This window comes from Lacerta agilis, chromosome 4 (assembly GCF_009819535.1).
Source record: "Lacerta agilis isolate rLacAgi1 chromosome 4, rLacAgi1.pri, whole genome shotgun sequence".
Classification (NCBI taxonomy): domain Eukaryota; kingdom Metazoa; phylum Chordata; class Lepidosauria; order Squamata; family Lacertidae; genus Lacerta; species Lacerta agilis.
This window is the reverse complement of record NC_046315.1, coordinates 72,563,207-72,581,891: the sequence shown is the minus strand read 5'-3', so window position 1 is coordinate 72,581,891 and position 18,685 is coordinate 72,563,207.

The following is an 18,685-nucleotide window of genomic DNA, read 5'->3' as shown; positions in this document are numbered from 1 at the left end:
GTGCCACACTCCATTTTCACAAAAGTTCTTCGATCGTGGTGATTTCTTGGCATTTTGGCACCTTCCCAGCCCTCTCCTCTCTGAAAACATCAGTAAATGTTTTTTGATGCCAAAGTGTGAGTCAGTGTCAAATTAATTTGTAATTGCACACTCTACAATGTAGAGAGAGAGGCAGAATGATTAGTCACCTCCTTTTCTGTCAAATACAGCTGAATATGTAGTGAAACAAGTCCATTAAAAAATGTGGACATTGCAGCTAACAGAGTCTGATGCAGCTTGCCCTAACCCCACCCTCACGGTGCCCTTTTCACGTTTCATTTCTGCTACCACAGAAATTCCTTCCTTTGAAATGCTTGTTCCTAATCCCAAACAACTCCAGTGAGTCAGGTCGTGAAGGAGACAGATCACTGTTATTAGGAACATGTTTATTTATAACAAGCAATGCAACAACAAGATATGACAGGTCACACTTTACTGAAGGTCTAATGTATTGCCTCGGGTGAGTTACGAGGCACAGGATGGAGCGCAGAGGCCTTTCATTTCCTTGCCGCCACCCCAAAAATGCAGGAAGCTTTCAGAAAAGATGTTGCCATTAACATCTGCTGCTGTGATTGGCTGTAAACAATATTAGAACAAGTTTGTTCCTCCTTGTGATGGGCTCCCTGTCAGGAATAGCACAGTACTGGAATCTAAGGAAATGGAAGCACAGGCAAAAGGTAAAGGATCCCTGGACGGTTAAGTCCAGTCAAAGGTGATTATGAGGTTTCGGGTCGAGGGAGCTGGCGTTTGTCCACAGACAGTTTTCTGGGTCATGTGGCCAGCATGACTAAACCGCTACTGGTGCACGGAGGACTGTGTCAAATGCCAAAGCACACGGAAATGCCATTTACCTTCCCACTGCAATGGTACCTATTTATCTACTTGCACTGGCATGCTTTCAAACTGCTAGGTTGGCAGGAGCTGGGACAGAGCAATGGGAGCTCACCCTGTCAAGGGGATTCGAACCGCCGACCTTCCGATCAGCAAACCCAAGAGGCTCAGTGGTTTAGACCACAGCACCACCCGCATCCCAAAATGGAAGCATAGGGACCTGACTTACACTGAGTCACACCATTGATCCATATAACTCTGTAGGGTTTTTTGAAGTCATTTCCTCCCCATCAAGTCATGTATAAATTTTATGAAATAATGATAATAATAATAATTACACTGACTGGCAGCAGCTCTCTATATTTTCTGGCTGGGGACATTCCCAACCCTACCTGGAGATGCTGGGGATTGAACCCAACCCTTCCCCTTGTAAGACAGGTGCTCTGCCACTAACAGCCATGTGACATTTTGGTGGATCCACCCTCCACATTAAAAAAAAACACAAATATTTTATGTATACTATTTACAATCCATCTGACTGCAGTGCGCACACGTGTGCACCTACACACACACAGTGTGTGTGAAAACAAACACTAAGTTTCGGCTACATACCTGGACAAGACACACAGATCGTAGTCTGATGGACACATGCCATGTTTTTAGGTATATGGTAAACATCACAGGTCTACACTGAAAGCATTACAGGTAACACACAGCCAACATGGAACTGGAAACATGTATAATACAGGTGTACTTATCAGACAGGCCCAAGGGATATATATACAATGGGCTCTCACCTTTCACCTTTTCATAGCCATGGGAGCACTATAGGATTGAAGTCACAGGTCAAGCTGCCTGGCCCCACCCTCAGCAGCTACACATTGAGCATTAAGAAAAGGTTGCTATGTGTGCAGGGCGAGTGGGGTTTGTTTGTTTGTTTGCAATAAATTATGGTTTCGTTTCCAGAAGTATGGAGGGCTGTACAACGAACCTTTCTCTCTAATGCAGGGTGGTAATGGGCATGGTCAGTGGCACATCAGAATCAGGGATATGGCCAGCGCGCATGACCATACTCTTCTCTCACGCACTCAGTGAATGCACTAGGAGCTGAGCTGTGTATGAGCTCCTCTATCAAGTGTGTCAACTTGTTGAGTATATACTGTTGAGTATATACTCAGTGGCAACACAGGTTTGCCTTGTCGTTGTCATCATCATCATTGTGCAATGTGTGAAATGGCATTAAGCGGAACATATCCATTGTCGCCCACCAACAAGGAGCGTGTGAAAGTGTATAGGACCGTGAAAAGCAAAGGCATGCATTCTAACATTATGAGGGGCACATCATAGGAATTTGTTCCAAGAGGATCTCAGAAAAGCCTTTGCTAATTTGCCTGTGTTGATTGTCATACAGGCATGCAGGGTTTCATTTGTTTATTACCTATTTGCAGCTGCCCTTACAACAATGACAACCTGAAAAGGCCCTATTAAGTTCAACAATCTGGAAAACTAAACCACTTACTTTCTATTCCTCCTCATTGCAGTGTCTTTGTTTCTATTCCATACAAATCATTTTTTGATTTTGTTTTTTTTTAAAAAAGGACTGGTGGGGTTTCTTCAGCAAGTAGGCACACTTTTTTAGTTTATGATTTATTTATTTTAAAATTTATGTCTTGCATTGAGTTTTCATTGGGTTCTGGTTGCCCCAGATTCCTCCCAATTACTTCCCTCCTCAGATCTTCCACAACATTCATTCCTCTCCAGATCCCCTTCAATTAATTATCCCCACACACCCACAGAAAAAACAACATCCCAGTGTTCTTTTCCTCACTCACACCAGACTTGTATTTCTTCATACTTTAGCCCTACAGCCAAATATTTAGCTAGTTCTTTGAATACAACCGTGATTTCTTATCTCTGTAATTTTCTCTGGGCTCTTTCCTTAGCCCATTTTCTTTTTCTTCTTGGATTTGACTTCTGGCCATTTCCCCCCTTCCCCACATTCCTCTGGATGGTTCCCTCTCCCAAACCCCAAGTCCAGTTTCCAAAAATTCCTCCCCTTCTTTGACCTGTAACTTCCCCAAGCCCCTGTTTTACTGGGCCTTTGCTTCTCCTACTTTTCAAGTCCTGTGGTCTCTTGGAAAGGAGGAATTTGGTCAATGGCAGCCAGAGGCCCTTAAGCCCAGAGCAGTCCTAGATTCTTCTGCTACTCCTTTCTTACGTTAGAGCAGCTCAACCAATTGTTAACAGAAACTTCAGTGCCATTGCCACAAATGTTATTACCTAAGGCTGTTATATTTGCATTACTTTCAGGTTAGATATCCAAGCAAAAAAAGGACACTGTAACAAAGCCAGCCACATGTTTAGTAATATAATATAGATGCACAATAGCAATTACATCCGGATCCAGACATAATAGCCATTTGCAATTGAGCCAAGGAATCAGTCTCATGAGTCACAATGTCTCTTGGAGAGCCAGTGTGGTGTAGTGGTTAAGAGCGGTAGACTCGTTATCTGGGGAACCGGGTTCGCGTCTCCACTCCTCCACATGCAGCTGCTGGGTGACCTTGGGCTAGTCACACTTCTCTGAAGTCTCTCAGCCTCACTCACCTCACAGAGTGTTTGTTGTGGGGGAGGAAGGGAAAGGAGAATGTTAGCCGCTTTGAGACTCCTTTGGGTAGTGATAAAGCGGGATATCAAATCCAAACTCCTCTTCTTCTTCTTCTTCTTCTTCTTCTTCTTCTTCTTCTTCTTCTTCTTCTTCTTCTTCTTCTCTTGTTTGCTCTCCCAAGATGGCACCCTGCTCTGAGATGTTTCAGAAATTAGTAGCAAATGCTTGCAATAGTGTTTCTATATAATTAGTATGATGTACAAATTCACTGTTTTTTTGGAATCTGATTGGATTTCATCTATACTGTAATGAAAATGAAGACAATATGTATGAAACTGTTCAAATTCTGACTCTAGTCTAGGCCAACTCTGCCTTCTACCAGTCTTTTGTTCAGACCAGGTTTGATTTTGGAAATAAGATAAATGTGTACACATGATGCCTACATCCTGTGCTCTTTTAAAACAAAGTGTTGCCCTGGATCTATTTAGTGCTTTACTTGATATATTTATATAAATAACTAACTCTGGGCTCAGGGGAACAGCTGGAAAGGCTGAAATAGTCTTAATCTGTATAGTCTTTAAAAGGCCAGTACAGAAAGAATTAAGTTTGTAAAATCCAGGGATGATTTGATTGCACCCAAAATTATTTGGGAGACGGTTTAACCCTTTGCCACACTGCCTAATGCCAGCTGCTGGACAGTAGGAACGCAGTTCTTAAGTACTTGAAATAAAGGATGCAGCTGACATGACATGATGCCAGTATTGTAGCCAGGTTGCAGCAGTGAAGAAATCAAATGCATCCAATCTGATGAGAGGTGTAAAAAATGCTGATATCCACAGCTAACATTATATATTAGTAGGTGGAATGTTTCAAATGTAAACCCCACCCCCATTGGTTTTAATTTATCTGTTTTTGTTTGTTTATAAGCTGCTTTGGGTTGCTTTGGGGAAGATAAAGTGACTAACAAATGTAAATAATAATAATAATAATAAGCCTCAGTGGAATCAGGATTGCACTTTAATATTTTGGAGCACATCCTGACGACCTGTACATTGAGCATTTATCCTCATTTGCAGGGAGATTAGAGATCACCATTGGTTACTAAATGAGCATTCAGTCTAAATTGAATCAAAGAATACTTTCTCCCTCATTAGTACATTTCACCTTGAGACAACAAGGTCCAGAGTGTGGCCTGATACATGCTTGGGAGCAGTGACATGTTGGGAGAGCCCCACAGCCGTCATGAATTCCTGAGCCACCCCAGAGCCAGTTGCCTTGGTATGGATGTTGAACTCCCCCAAAACCAGCTGTCTGGAAGTCCTCAACACTACCTCTGAGACCAGCTCTATTAGCTCAGGCAGGGAGGCTGCTGGACAGCAAGGTGGTAAACCAACAGAAAATCTATCGGTAATCTGTCCTGATTGCCCAATGCCAAACATACACTTGAGATACCCCCAAAACTGGACAGAAAGCCTGGAGAGAGAGAGAGAGAGAGAGAGAGAGAGAGAGAGAGAATCTCCACAGACCACCGCAACTCCCCCCCCCCACAACCCTCAAGTCTGCCCTGAGTACACAGAGTACACAAGTGGGCACAGCTGGATAAGACCAACTGCACCGTGCTCACCCACCCAGGTCTCAGTGATACAAACCAGATCGGCCACCTCATCCATAATCAGATAAATGACTCTGTTCCCTGCCCAGAGTATTATATAATTAGTAAATGACAGTATGTACTGGAAGCAAGGGAAGACATAGCTACTTTAAATGAATTCAAATCTCCAGGGCATGATGAGCTGCACCCAAGGATATTAGAGGAGCTTGCAGATGTAATTGCAGAGCCTCTATCTATAACCTTTGAGAATTTGTAGAGAACAGGTCAGGTCCCTGCAGAAAGGAGGCAGGCAACTGTTGTCCCCATCTTCAAAAAGGGAGGGGGGAAGAAGACCCAGGTAACTACCAACTGGTGAGATTGACATCAATACCAGGAAAGGTCCTAGAACAGGTAATTAAATAGTTAGTTCCTGAGCACTTAAAAAGGATGCTGTGATTACATGGGTTTCTCAAAAACAAGAATCTCATTTCTTCTTTTTTAATAGAGTTACAAGTTTGGTGGATCAGGGGAATGCTGTAGACATAGTTTATCTTGATTTCAGTAAAGCTGAAAGTCTCCCAATATATTATTGTGAGGAAGCTGGTAAAATATGGGCTGGACAAGGTAACTATTAGGTGAATTTGTAGCTGATTGCCTGACGGAACCCAAAGAGTGTTCATTATTGGTTCCTTGTCATATTGGGGGGGGGGAGTGAAGGCATGAGGTGCCACAAGGTTCTCTCCTGGACCTGTTGTGGTTCAACATCTTCATAAATGACTTGGATGAAGGAATTTTTGCAGATGACATCAAACTGGGAGGGGTAACTAATGCCACAGAAGACACAATTGGGATTCAAAATGAAATTAACAGATTGGAGAACTGGGCCCAAACAAACAATATGAACTTCAATAGAGACAAATGTTCTGCACTTAGGTAGGAAAAACCAGATACACAAATACAAAATGGGGGCCACCTGGCTTACTAGTAGTACATGTGGAAAAGGATCTAGAGGTCTTAGTGGACCACTAGCTTAACAGTGTGATGCAGCAGCAAAAAAAGAAAGCTAATGCTATTTTAGGCTGCATCAACAGAAGTCTAGTGGTCAGGTCAGGTCAAGGGAAGCAATAGTACCATCTATTCTGCCAGTCAGACCCATAGCTGTCAACTTTTCCCTTTTCTTATGAGGAATCCTATTCGGAATAAGGGAATTTCCCTTTAAAAAAGGGAAAAGTTGACAGCTATGGTCAGACCACACCTGGAGTACTGTGTCCCATTCTGGGCACCACAATTTAAGAAGGATGCTGACATGCTGGATGTGTGCAGAGGAGGGCAACCAAGATGATCAAGGGTCTGGAAACAAAGCCTTATTTATGAGGAACAGAAGCGGTAACTGAGTATGTTTAAGCCTGGAAAAGAGGAGACTGAGAGGAGATATGATAGTCATCTTCAAATATATAAAAGGCTGTCACATGGAGGATGGAGCAAGCTTGTTTTCTCCTCCTCTGGAGGATAGGGCTCAAACCAATGACTTCAAGTTACAAGAAAGGAGATTCAGGAAGTACTTCCGACAGTAATAGCTGTTTGACAGTGGAAAGGACTGCCGAGGGAGGTGGTGACTCTCATTCCTTGGCGTTTTTAAGCAGAGGTTGGATGGTAATCTGTCATGGATGCTTTTATTTGAGATTTCTGCATTGCAGGACTAGATTACACCTGGGGTCCCTTCCAACTCAACAATTCTATGATTCTGTGATGGCAATTGCAGTCTTAAAGTGCTACATATGGTTCTTTCTAATCGTGCTGTTGCTCTGGGATGAGGAATAAATAGTCAGAGAACATAGAGCTAGAACTGCAAATAGACTTCATATTCCTGGAAGCAGGATGGTAAATTTTGTAACGGGTGGGAGCAAGGGGAATTAGAATCACAGAGTTGAAAAGGTACAGTCTTGACCCTGCCCTCCCTTTTCAATATAGAAAATCCAAAACCTGGAAATCAGGTGTTCTTATTGAAAAATTTATACTTCTTGCTTTTTAATTTGTACAGCAAAGTTTACTAAAATAATAGCAAAGAGTGACACTACTCAGTGGAACATGCTAACGACCATTTGCCTTTGATTAAGTATTGTTTATTGTATTTGCGGTATAGTGCCCATTCCTCTTAAAATGGGGTCTGAAATTTTCAGAATTCGGTAACATTGACTTTTGGGGTCTTTGGGGTAATTTTTTTTTAAAGAGCTGAAGTGTAAAGGTAGATATGGTTCTGTTCAGAGGATCAGAAGCCATCAGAGCTATTACCTGTAGTTTCAGTTGCCGCTGTTACCTCTACTTGCTCTTTGCTTTATGCTAAAAAAATAAAATAAAATAGGTGGGTGGGACAAGGTTGCAAAGGCTTCCATCAATATATGCATGGGGCAGGGGCATAGCAAGGGGGGCGTAGGGGGCGGTTCGCCACAGGTTCCATAATGGAGGGGTGACAAATTATCAAGGAACAATTACTGCCCTACTAGGGCGGTTCATAAAAAACTTATTTTGAAAATGCCTGCTCCAAAGGTCTTATCTTACTATACTAGGGATTATATAGCTATATATGAAATTTCATGCATATCGGTTAATATCTTGACCCTCCTCCACCAAAATAGCTGTTTACTTGGCTGTTTTCCTATGTCGTGAAGGCTGAAATTTCAGTTCAGTGGAGCACTTACTGTTCCAAACCCTAACCCCGTGGAAAGCCATCTAATTAGACTTTAATTTGATTTTGAGATGTTTTTAGGAGGTAATTTAATTATTATTTGATTTTATACCAATGTTATGTATCTGATGTTAGTCACCCTGAGCCCGACTTTGGACAGGGAGGGCGGGATATAAATAAAAGTTTATTATTATTATTACTTGTTATGATTCCTTTGTAAGAAAATAGGAAATAACGTAAAACCATTTTTGCGGGGGGGGGATCATTGGGGGGGGGGGTGACAAGAAATTTTCCGCACTGGATACCACCTGACCTTCCTACGCCTCTAGCGTGGGACTCTTTAAACTGTCAGGTTCCATCGCGTATGCTAGGGAGATCATCTTCAAACAATTGTAGATATATATTTTTTGCCTGAAAGAGCACACCATGATGCCATTTAACTGGAACCCGAAGCTATTGATATCCCGCTGTGGTAGCATGTACACCAAGGCCATGCTATTGTCCTCCTGAGGCAAATGTTACATGCGACTTGTTAACCTTAGCATGGTAAAAACAAAAAAAATAAAAACAAATACACTGCTGCTTGACCTACTTTATCATAATGCAGAACCCATTCAGTTGTTATAACATACTCCATCTAAAAAGAAAAAAAGGGGGGGGGGAACACTTGCTGGCAAAGACACCAGGATTATATGAATACCAAACCACTAGACTCAGATTTTATTTATCCAAGAAAGGGTCACATTGTTCAAAATAGGCCTAGTGTTTTGATGACATGTGCACTTGAATAGACCAAGAAAGCCCATATCAAATTTATTTTTCTTAAAGCCAATAATCTTTTGGGAGAACATGTTGCATATAGCGTTGTCAGACACACTGGCTGTTTTTTTGAGAGTTGCTTTCCCAGTGATTTGACCAAAGTATTTATTGGGCAGAAAAAATATTGCATGGAAAGGCTATTCATGAGAATAGTGCTTTGGGTATAGATGTGTTCCTCCAGCGTCTATATTATAGGGTCTATAATACTTTATCCCCAGTACGACTTAGTTGTATGGTTTCCATGGAAACAACCACAACTTGCACCATACGCAGGTGCAGCATATATGTTTGTATTACATATGCATCAACCTTAAAATAAAAATAAAAATGTGCCCACTCTCTTGGTATCAACAAGCTGTCTGATCCAGGAATCATCAACAGCATTTCTAGTATGACAATAATAGGCAGCTAGTACAATCAAAGCATGCAGTTATTTATTAGGGTAAGAGCTATAGCTCAGCAGAACAGAATCCAGGAGGTGAGAATCATAGTAATACAGTAGTTAGATCATCACTTTCTGAATGACTAGGGTTTTTAAAAAAATTTCCTATTATTTATCTCTGCTGTTTTTCATGATGCTGTTTTATGTTTATGTTTTATATCTTAGTAAGTTATGCTTTTTGTTACTGTTTTTTTTAATTTGGTTGTATTTATTTAACAGACTTTGTAAACTGCTTAATCAAAAACAACAATAACCCCTAAGCAGCTAATTTGGCTGTTTCATTGTTGTAAAATGCCTCAAAACATCGTGAAATACATTTTATTTTATTTAACAGGATTTATATACTGTGCTGTTGGTTTAATCACCGAAACCTCAAAGAGGTCATTTGAGCATTTTACTCTTGCAAGATTCCTTGAGATCTTTTTTTTTTTAAGTGGAGTGTATGTTTTTAAAACCAATATAAGTGCATTTTACACAGTACTTCTCATCTGATCTTTCCTATTATGAATTCCAGAAGGAAGTACCGGACTACAGCTTTTCCATCCACAGCAAAACTCAAATGTGTTTCCATCCATGAAAATGAAGAGTGCATACTCTGATCTGCTGATTTAACTCCAAGGAGCTATATCAGCTTAGCTCACTTGGTACAACTGCTGTGATGTAGAATTGCAAAGAATAAGGTGGGGGGAAAGGCCTTTTTTAAGGCATTCAGTAGTTCTTTGCTAGGGCACAGAACATTTACTGTCTTTTATGACTGGATTAAATTATTATTGCAGCTAGTTTTTAGTTTGAGTGTTACAGGCAGTGACTCATGCCTGCTGAGCATGTAATCTAGAGGATATTGCAGAGGCAAAGGAGTAGTAGCAACAACTAAACTACAGGACTCTGATCAGGTCTGATCACCAGATTTCGTTTCTTTCTTTCTTTCTTTCTTTCTTTCTTTCTTTCTTTCTTTCTTTCTTTCTTTCTTTCTGTGACACAGTTGCTCTATATAAAATACACACAGTCTGAGAGGCATGGATAAGCGCAGAATTCGAAAAGATCAGATGCTTCAAGTTTTCCAAAGAGATAAGAGCCCTGCTGCATGAGTACAATGGCCCATCTAATTCAGCATCCTGTTCCCACAGTAGCCAACTGAACGCTTCTAGGAAGCCTTCGAACAGGACGTTAAGTGCCCCTGTCCACTTGCAATTCCCCGCAACTGGTACTGAGAGGCATGCTGCCTCTGGCAGTGATGGTAGAACATAGCAATCCCTGCCTTGGTTCTGTACCAGATCTCTCCATTACGGTAAGTCCGTAAGGCTGCTTTGGCCAAACCAGGCCACGCTCACCTGCCCCACACCTGATGTTGCGCATCAAGCGTGGGACTTACTGGTAGAGACGTGGCTGCGCTTTGCAACCGCTGACAATCAGCTCTAGAAGCTGCACTGTAAAGCGTCTGCAGAATTCGCTCTGCAACATAAAATATGGTCTGCAAGATTCTGCCCTACGGCAACACTAGTGGCAGGTTGACCCTAATGCATGTGATTTGATTGTGCACATTGAAGTGTTGTGTTGTGGTACTTTCACGTTTCTCTATGCCGGAAAGTTTATGTTGTTATAATCCTTCAGAAATATTTGCAAGAGCTACAAGAATTTCCGAGCGGAGATTTCTCGCGGCGAGTTTGAGTCATGTTTAATCCACATCATTCTGTGTTTCTGCAGTGAAGAACTAAGTTTAGCTCATCACTATGCTTTCCCACAGAACGTTTCTGAACACAGTAATGGTAACATTAAACTTGATGCCCGAAGGACCAATTGTAGAGGAGGGTCACATTTGCCTTCATTTCAATTAACCCACTTGTCAGATGCAATGCTATACATACTCAACAGACTGCCCCAAAGTATTTCTTATGCTCTTTTAGTGGGGTGGACTAAAATTATAATATGCTAGTTGCTCCACACATGTAATGTTGGAAGCAATCAGCCTTGGTTTAATTAACCTGAGAACAAAAATATTTGGGAGCACATTCCTGTGCACGTACCGGTACATTAATGAGTTCAGTGCAGGCAGCGTTGTGTCCAGTTCAGCTTACCCCCTACAGGAAGTGTTTAGGAGCACAGTCTTAATTCATATAATTTGTGCATGTGCACTGTGGCTTCAGAAGAGATCTTCCTTGTTTAAGGGGATTACAAATTCACAGAATATAACTGAGCAGATGCCACAGTCCCACAGCACTGCTTATTTTAACCCACAAATACTTGTATTTGACTTTATTTTATTTATTGTAACACATGCCGACTTCTTTTCATATAAAAAGCAAATTCCGCATTAAAACAGTAAGAACCCACGGACTACTGTTTTCCACAGTCTGCTTCCTTGCAAATTTTACGCAGAGCATGCCAACGGTATGCACAGATTATAGAAATTAGTTTATTGTGGTCCAGTAGTGCATGGAACTGAGCTAATTGTCTTCCTCTTTGTGAATTACAGAAAATAGGATATGCTGAATTAGGAGATGTACATGAATATTATGAATATAATGTTACAGATTTGGGGTAATTGAGTTTTGGGGTGCAAGGGCACCCATAATTGCTAGAGTTAGTGAATGTTAGAAATGAATAAACTGTAGAATTTAGATAATATTTGGAGTATTGAAGAAGGGAAGATGCCAGGCCAGAAGTCGTAAAGAATGGCAAAAGTTGCTGGAAGTCATTAACCTGTCAATAAAAAACATAATCAGGGCAAGAGATTCTCTTCCAGTGGACCAAGCGGGGAGTTCCCATGGTTACCATTGGCAGGGGGGGAGTTAGGATTTCAGCTTCTACGACACAGGAAAACAGTGGAGGGGGCAGGCTGTTTTCCTGTGTTGTACAAAGCTTGGGTTTTTCCGGTAAGGGTCTTTGGGAAGCAGAAGAGTGGAGCCAGAACTCTAGGCAGAACCCTCTTAGCAAGGCACAAAGCTGGGATACAGGATGCTATGGACTCCAGTGCTGTACTACTGAATCAGAGCAAATGTCAAATCTGCAGAAAACCCAATTGACCCAATAAAGAGCAGGTTTCTCCAGGAGAAAGTGGTGGGACAAGTGGAAACGTGGACAAGCTCCTAAGTGGGAGATGTGTAGCCTCACACTTCCTTCTGAGGGTTACTTGTTGGGTAAGAATGGGATACCTTGCATGTTCTACCTGCCATGAGGATTGGGAATCCAGGAAAACAAGGACAGAGCCTATAATGTTTTAGATACCATTTTTATTTCACAAACCCAACCCAGACATGTAATTTTGTTATCCTTGATTGTTTCAAAAAGTTTTACTGAGTTTTATTGATAATCTTTTTATGTATACTTGGGTTGTTTTTTATAGTTCTGCTGATTTTATCTGTGTCATATTGATAGTTCTATTAGCGAGTCTTCTGATTCAGCAGCCTATAAAGCTTTCTAAGCAAATACGTCCATGTTGTCTACCGCTCTGATTGGCAGTAGCTCGCCAACACAAGATCCTGAACAAAATAATCTACTCCTGTTTGCTAACGGGAGTCAAAAACCCTGCTCTTTTTAATTCTGAAAGGGCTCCATTCTCTCTACAGCTCACCCCAAGTGATGCCAATTGGAATCAAAGGGATTTTCACACTGAGATATATTAAATGAAAGGAAACTTTAGATGAGAAGCAATTTATTTTGCCAGCAGCTTAGAAGTATTCCCTGGGCTATTATGGAAGATATATTTGTCATAAAGAAGAAATATCACTAGCATTCTCCTCTGCTTGATCCTGAAAAGAAGATTAATCTTGTTTTTAATGCTTATATCCTCTGACGTGAATGTGCACGTTGCAGATTGCTTCCTTTGCTTTGGAAGAAGTGTCTTAATACATGGTACAGGTGAAGGGCTAGCACTAAATGGCAGGCCCAGACATTAGCAGGGGCACTGGTTCCTGCTCTTTTTCCAGGTGTCTGAATACGGTACTTAGAATTGGCTTTGTAGAGTCTCGTCTATGTACTTGGAAATTTGTCCGTGGCTCTCAGTTTGAGGTGTGTCCCCAGTGCAAATGCATCTCTTTTAATACTCGGTTCAGGGAATTTATTTCCACCCTGTTGTCTCCGTGCCTTCTGGAGACACAGCCTAGAGGCATGTTCCCTTGCAGTGCTGCCTTACTTTGTTGTACTGTGTGATGCACGTAGTCATCTTTGACAATTTTAACTTTGCACAGATTAAAGCGTTTCCAAGCCAGCTGCAAGCAAAGCTAGCTCTATAGAAAGGGAACTGAGCTGAGAAAATTCTAACTTGGGCTTTGCTGCAAAAATTTGCAGGCTAATTAAAAATAGTTCTGTGCTGCCTTTCAAGCACAGCAACAAGACGGTGCACAACAACATAAGCATAACAACCTTATAATTCAGAATAAAACTGCAGCTGCTAGATCAACAGCAAATCAGTTAAAAGCAAGCCAACTGGTAAAACAGCCAGCAGAGGCCTCAGAAATGACCGTTCCCCACATCAAATGGGGTGCGCATTTTGCATGGTCGCACGTAGCCTCCTGGGATCACGAGGCAGCTCCTGGCAGTTAGGGTCTGGCACCACCTTCCCGGGCTGGATATCTGTGGACTCCACCTACTCCAGCAGCCACCCAATCACGCCTGGGGAGGTGTTGCCAGGGGGGATTGGCCAGGTAGAAGGAAGGAATACACAGTGCACACAATAGAAGTTGAGTCATACCTGGGAAGCAGCCGCCTAGGGTTTGGGGGGACTCCGCCTGGTCACGCAAATAAATGCATTTCCAGAAAGCACTGAGAATGCCTCAGTTTAGTCACAATTCAGAGGGTATGGGTTTAAGATCACAACTTCCCTCCAAGCCAGTCAGATAAATAAAGCAGATGGGTTCTAATCTAAGAAACTTCTACATGGAATGGACATTGGCTTGCTTTAATATTCTTGTTCAATTTTGGTTCTAATTTTATGTATTTGCATGCTGGGACCTTGGGGTGAAGGGTAGTCTATGAAGCTGGATCTAGGCACATCAAAGAAGCATTTTAGTTAAACGCAAAGTAAACGTTGCATGAGAAATTGGGTTGGCAAAAACTGAACTCCACAATGCCACCTGGTGTCACAGTGTTATAATGCATATACAACAAATATAAAGTGCTTTACCAATGTAGCTGGGTCCTACAGCTCCCATCATCCCTGATCATTGACTATGCTATCTAGGGCTAATGGGAGCTGGAGTCCAGCAATATCTGGAGGAGGGCACCACACTGGCTACTCCTCCTGCTCTAGCTCTATATGACTTTTAATGAGCCCTCTTTTTCAAATGATGAGGTAGTTACAGTTGCCATAGAACAGATGGTTTATTAATAATCATGATGTCTTATGGGTGTTACTTTTATTCTTGGATATGTGAGTCAGAACTATTGTATGCACATGAAATACTAGGGTGGCTTTCTGTAATTAGGAAATTAGGCATCTATGAAAGGTGCAGGCATGCATTCTGGAAACTCGGGAAAGCTCCATTTCTATGCAGGATTTTGTCAGTTATTCCTGTGTTGCTCATTAATTCTCCCCTCCTCCTCCTTGAATAGCAACATATTTAAATGTAATGAGGAAACATGTTTTCTTGCAAGCATCTAGTGAGGACCTTCACATGTTTTTTAAAAAAACAACCCTTGTGCATGAAATAATGGAAGCATGCTGTGCATACTTCAAATGTCTTCTCGGGTGATTATTTCTCCTTAGAAATGTTGGGGGGGGGAATTAAAACTTACTGTTTCAAAGCAATCAGGAAAATCACCATTCTCTCTTCCCAATATATTTGTTCCTCTTTTTTTCTTCTCTCTGGAATGGAAGGAAGAGATCAAAATGTAAGAAAGGAGAACTGGGTGAGGAGTATCCCTATTCTTATCCATAATCACCACATAGAAGATCTTGGGAAGAGGAGCTCAAGAGCAAAATGTAATAAGGTGGATGAACTGCAATAAAGGGGGAGAAGAGAAGGGTTAAAATGAGAGAGAGGGGGTTAAGCTGGTCAGTGCCCACATGGGAGACTTCCTGGACCCCTATGTTACCCTGAAGCCTGTTAAAGAAAGGAAGGATATAAATATATCAAATAAATAAAACAGTTCTTCATTTGAGAGCCAGTGTGATGTAGTCATGGTTGGAGTGTTGGACTAGGGTTCAAATCTCCACTCGGCCATGAAGCTCACTGGGTTCCCTCAGCCTAACCTACCTCACAGGGTTGTTGTGGGAGTCAAACGTACATCACCTCGAGTTCCTTGGAGAAAAAGGTGGGACAGCAACGCAATCAATCCAATCCAAAATTAATAAGAAACTGGCTATTTCCCTAGTACTGTATCTAACAAAAATGGTAACAGCAGCCTCCACTGACTATTGCAAACTGAAGCTTCGATGTTAGCACTCCAGTGCTTTCGTAATATTAAACCTTAAAAAAAAACCAACCAGATTCTTTTATTTGGCTCACTTAAAATATGCTGTTTGATGTTTTCATAGGCACCATCTTAAGGCATTACTTCAGCTTTTTCTCTAGAGCTGCCCTTTCTGAAGTCATTATTACTCATTAGGTATATTGTGCAGGAAGCAGAAGTAGGTCAAGGATGAAAAGCTCCATCTTAGCGAGACGCACACAAGTATTGTACGAAGCTATTTTCAACTTTTCATGGGATTAAAATGGTGTTTTTTTTTAATGTTTCTGTAGGATGAAAGCTGTCACTGCCGACTTAAAAATCAATGCCCCACATGGCAAAACCTTCATTTCAGATTTCTAGCCTTTCATATGTTAAACATATTGTTTTATAATTCTAATCCCCCCAAAAAATGATTCCATGCTGTGCATTCCATCAGGCTCTATGTACACTAAACCAAGAGTCCCTAAATAGAAGTGAGGGATATTAACAGGTCTGCCTGTGTCCCTGTTTACACGTGCTCATAACCCTGCAGAAACATGGATTTGCGGGGCATTTTAAATCAGGAGATAATCGCACACCACATCAGCTCTTTTACTGTGCCTATACACAGCTACTTGAATTAGCAAAAGACACGCAAGTCCCAAATTGGGCTAAATAAATATAATATTTATTGTTTGCTTGTTTGTTCGCAGTGCCAAAATGGTTGTCAGCAAATAAAATGGCTTTGCCACTTCAAGCACGAAATGGAATGTTATGCAATAACAAGAGAGCCAGCTAATGTAAGGTTATACACAGGTTACTCATAGAACCATAAAGTTGGAAGGGACCCCGAGGGTCATCTAGTCCAACCCACTGCAATGCAGGAAGCTTGCCCACAACTGTCCCTGGATGGTCTCCAACCCCCAACCATCTAGTTAACTGCCAGACACACTGACCATTGTGCCATAGGAAGGTAGCCATGCTGCTTGTACCTGCTTGTACCAATAGTCTACTCTTTGTTTTTATAACAGGTGTTAGTGGGAAGCGCCTGGCTTTGGTCAGTAATTTTTGGAACCCAAACATATTTTGATTTTTAAATGGATAGTGTAATTTGTGACTTTGTACCAAAGTCACATTTTAGTCCATCATGTTGATTCAAAATGGCGCCCAGTGTCCAAATGTTGACAAAGACTGCCACCCCCTATCTCATAAATCCTTGCGCCTAGTTTGGCTGCTCACACCTCATGCCAAGTTTGGTTTTGGTATATCAAGAGCCCTTCAAGAACAAATGGACAAACCATTTTCAAAAATACATAGTAGGTAGACAGACAAAAGAAGAAAGTCCATCAGTTGTCACACAAGGAGAAGGGAGGGCTACAGTGGAGGCCTAGACACACCAGAGATTTGGACCATATGAGAGCAGAATGATAATGGCATTTAGGAGCTGGAGAGGACAGAGGGGAAAGCATAAAATAAAGTGCTAATGGTTATTCACAATGAAAGAAGAAGAGGAGGTGATGGTTCCTTAAATTATCGCCATGACTTGTGAGTTTGGGATTATTGCAACTGTATTGTGGAGTTCTAGCAGTAGCCAAACATGAATCCTTTGGAGGGCAGTCTCCCTTAATGTCCAATAGTGAGGTGCCTATAAGCATCCAACAGAAAGGCCATGATGAGGTGGCTAAAGATTGGTACACCTTTGTAGGTTACCCTTGAGTCCTGCAATCATGTGCGTTGTAACAACAAGCAACAACCTGGATTCCTTAGAACTCTCCTAATATGGTTCAAAAATAGAAGAAAACCCTTCTCCTTAAGAGAACAGATACAACTCACGCCTCATTCAGCAGGAAATAACAAACATGGCTAAGATGCAAAATAATAGGCAAGAAGAAGCAAGGAAGGCAAGCTAGCTAAGTTTGGAGAGGTCCGCTGCCATGGGCATCTATTGAGGTTTAGCAGACTTGAGAGAAGCATCAAGCAGCCTCCTGGAAAACAACTCAATAGGCTGAACAAAATGGTTTCTCAGAGGAATCCCATACAAAAGAGGATTGCATGGAGGATAAAGCCAGAAGGAAGAGACATTGAATGACAATAGGAACAGGTACTGAGTCATGACAAGTAGAACAATGCAGGTCTGGTTGAGCAGTCTGGTGGATTTCCTGAGGCACCTGAAAGAGGTGGTTTATTCCCAGTAAATTCAAATGGCAAGTTGATTAAGATGACTTTGTACATGCCAGGTCTAATGAATGACTAAATAGAGGCATATGCTTGTATTAACACTAGCAAATGGTAGAGGCCCATAATTAGGCATTTGTACACCCAGAGCCTGTACTCCTCTGAATCCCATGGGGGGTTCTGAGTGTGAACCAGTGCCCCCTGTTGTATTTGCAAGAATACCTGCTCATTCCAGACCAAGCAAAGCTAAAGGTGTTCAGTGGTTTGGGATCATGCTCTGAGTGCTAGCAAGTGAGCCTCTGCATTGAGTTCTGTATGGCTGGGCTTGGACACAATGCTAATGGGGGTGATGGAGGGAGAATTAATGTGTTAACCTAGTACTGTAGTTAGTCTAAGGCTAAGCTACGAAGTTAGAAGTTGGCTTGCTTACCCTAAATCAGTGAATGAATGATCTGTCTAGAGCTATTATATTAGCGTAATTATAAACAATTAAGTATTGTTGACATAGACTAGTGAATGCTGAAAGTCCGTTCTCTAGTGTTCATTAAGAATCGCCAAGAAAATAACTATTAAATTGTGATAATCTCCTATTTCTGTCATCCACTGTAATGTATAAATAGATTGTGTTGGTTTGTTGGCTTGTATTTGCTAGAATACTCCATGCCAAGCTAGAAATACTGTAATTAGATATGTTTATTAAGAGAAATGAACTATGTTAATAATAACTAAGGAAATCTTTATAACTGTATTATTTTAAAGAGAAGCACTAGAAGTAGAGGCTTAATTTCTCTACCATCTCTTCATAGCAACACTACAGTAAATGTTCTAGGTATGCTCACAACACATTGCTAGCTATGGACTTGAATTTGCCCTAGTTTTGCATGGTTTTACATCAAGATAAGAGACATTGTAGAACCTTTAAAAATGGGCAAAGCACAATGACACTGATTTGGGCCTAATTATTGCACCGAGTCACAAGACCCACCCTTTTAAGAGTTTTAGGATGCAAGCAAAGTTGCAAAATCCAGTTCTTGAGTAAGAATATAGTCAAGGTTTAATCTGAAGCAACAACAACTTACTTGCTACTTACAGTATCTGTGTCCCCCCCCCCCCCGGTGTCTCCCT